The sequence below is a fragment of the Dermacentor variabilis genome, chromosome 6, assembly GCF_050947875.1.
Source record: "Dermacentor variabilis isolate Ectoservices chromosome 6, ASM5094787v1, whole genome shotgun sequence".
Lineage (NCBI taxonomy): Eukaryota > Metazoa > Arthropoda > Arachnida > Ixodida > Ixodidae > Dermacentor > Dermacentor variabilis.
Window position 1 is genome coordinate 94030179 of NC_134573.1, and position 3206 is coordinate 94033384.

Below are 3206 nucleotides of genomic sequence, written 5' to 3' on the forward strand. Positions count from 1 at the left end.
GCAATGCATACAGAAAGGCGTCATTTTTCACTGTAGTATTGCCTATCGCGGCCTACGAAATATTTGCGCCGCAGCCACTACTCCAGAGACTGCGTTGGGATAAATCCTTCCGACATTTACCGTGAGCGACAGTTGCAGGATGCCGCAGCAGTGGCCAGCGTATCTCGCTGCAAATTTCACGTTGACACCGGAGCATTAGTTCGTATCAAAGCGGCGGTAACGGTAGAGCTTAGAGTACATGTGCTAGCACGTGCTTTGCTATCCTTCCGTGCATTCTGCCCACGTTCCCATGTAACCTACTCTGTTGAAGTAACGAAAATTCTGAATATTACACGTTCTTCTATTTGCGAGTCTCTGTGTTTCGATAATAACAATGATCCGGCTATAATAACAGGTATATTAGTGGGATGTATTGACTCCTTAAGCAAAAGAAAACATACGGGAGAACACTGTGGCTCAAAATATGCGCCGGTTGGCTGGGCGTGGTCGATAGCGGCGCGAGGGCCAGTGCGATGGTGGTGGTGGGCATGCTTTTCGTTCCGACCCATGGCGAGGATGACGATGAAGAACTGGCCTAGCGACAACACGATGATAACTACTGCCGGCGTCGACCACGCTGTAAATAACGGGCGGACCGATAGAGAGACAGACAGGAGCTAAGCAAGCTACTTATTGCCTGACTTGCAATATGCGGACCGGTAATATTCAGGCATGGCTGAAGAGCAACTGAACCTTCTTCAAACCATCAAAAATGCGCGTTACAGAGTTGGGTCGGTAATTCAGTATTCTGGAGGAATCAAATTATTAGTTTCTAAAGAATATTGGTCCACCTCACCGACTGCCGATTGTCAGCTTTTGCCAGTTTGAGGAACCGTCGGGTAAAGAATAGTCATGAAAGTGGCTTGCAAGGAGAGCTGGTACACGACTTTTGAGCACGTTAATGCCAGCCAATATTACATAAACCAGAAAAAAATATAATGCAATTGTATATGCCAATATAAGCAACAGATAAATCATAGACCGCAAAGCATGCCCACGAATTTGCAGCGATGCCTTTTGCCGGTGCTAAAGTTTTTTTTTTTTTTTCAGCACTTCTTGCGTTCGTAAGAGGCCACGTTCAACGATCTGCCTTGGGCGGAGCCACCAACGCGAAAAGTACCGAAAGTAATTATCAACGGGAAAAGGCACCCCAACAAGATCGCCTCTCACTGTAAACAAACCTCAGAGCGCGGCTTTAGGCCCTGCAACCGCTTCGCTAATATATGTCTTTTTTTTTACTATTACTTGCCACCTTCTTCCTTCCTCCGCGCTCGGCTATCTATTTCTCTCCCTTCTTTTATGCCCCACTTCTCTTTCCTCGTGCAGTGATGTTGAGGTGACCTCGCCTGAGAGTCAGTTACGGCGCTGCACTTATCCCTTCACCCTTCCTAAAGATCACTCACAAACACACTCAGTGTAAGCGAGTTCTGACACCCTTAGGAAGTGCTATGAGTATGATAATTCGGCACCGACGCCCTGGCCATACAGCGTCTGTGGGACTCCCAATAAAACTTCGGTTGGGGCTAGCTGATACATCATATTATAAAGTAAAGGATCCAGCGCAAAGACCCAGGACACGCCACAAAAAAGAGCGAGACAAGGGCCGCTATAACGTAAAACTATTCCAAACTTTCTATTCCAATTCAGCAATCAGCCCTCCGCGAGTGGTCGAAAACTTTTTTGGACGGTACCCGCTTCACCTATCTCTTACGCGACGTCACGAAAAGCGCGATAGCTTCTCATCTAATATGACGTGCACACACTGATCACGCATGATTGGACCGAACAGAAAAAATAGTTATTTCTCATTCGACGCCTTTTTGCCATTAGCCCTCGGCTATTGGTCAAAAGTTTTTGAGCTGCACCCACTTCACCTGCCTGTCCCAAGGCGTCACAAAACCGCAAAAACTCACCGGGTAAAAGTGACGTGTACGCGTCAAAGATGCAATAATATGCCGAACGAAACTCCTTTTTTTCTTTCTGAATAGCCGCAGGCTGCCCCGTTCCTAAAGGAATGAAAGATGGCTGCCGCCGATCGCTCCTGCACTGGCTACTCGAATCTGCACTGGCTACTCGCACCTGCCGGAGGGCATGGGTTTAATTGCGTATAATGCAAGCTTGTACATGGCCATGTAAAGTTTTCGAGCACTTTCAGCACGTTTGCGACCTCGCTCTGCCAACTCTTTCTTGCTGAGTGTTTGTTTTAGCGGAATTCTGTTGCACGCCGCCACGATTTTCGACCAGCCACCGCAAGCTACGTAAGGAAAAGCGGACCAATCGCAGACGCCGGCACCACCCTCTTCATCCAGTTATCTATTTTCAATGCGCTGGCTGGGCCCCAGATCGTATCCACTCCTCGCCTCCTGGTAGCCAATTACAAACGAAAAGTCGCTTAATGTAGGCAATCTCGTTCGTTTTGAAAGCAATGTGACCACCCATAAACTAAGAGAGCGTTTGATCGGGCTGTTGATGCAACGCTGCGGGTCACCGCCCGATGCTTGCGTCGGTGGTTACGCAAACTTGACGTCAGGAGAGTGGAATAAAAACATATTGGAATAGTTTTACGTTATAGGGCCCAAGCACTCGCGCCATTGCTGGTCTCGTCTCTTGTTTGTGGTTTGTCCTGGATGTTTGCGCTGAATATTTTGCCTCATAATGGAACTCCCAAGCATGCAGCATTTTATGGAGGCTCCGTGCACCATCACGATCACAGCCGTACAAACTGATAGCTTATCTCCTACATGTAGCTGGTAAAAGGTGACGTTAGAAGCAAAAATTATGGAATACTGGTTTAAAAGATGGCGCAAGAAGGATGTCTATCGAGTGAGGTATATAGCAGGGTAACTTTTATTTTGTAAGCATTGGTAGTTACACTTGCAAGCAAAGGAGTGGGACACCGAAGCAAGTTGCTTTGCTGGCTTTTACTTACCGAGCAGGCCGCCGCACGCCAGTCTTCACCGCACAAAAACAACTCCGCATAACAGCTTCGCTGTAGAACTTAAGACGCAGACAAATGTCTATGCATTATGCCAACTAAAAATGACCAATTTCATAGAAACGACGCTCCTCAAGACCAAACGGATCTGGTGTGACAGCGCTACAAGTCACTCTGTCTTCTTTATAGTTATTTTTTTCTGGTTTAATTTCGGTTGGTTAACATTCTCCCG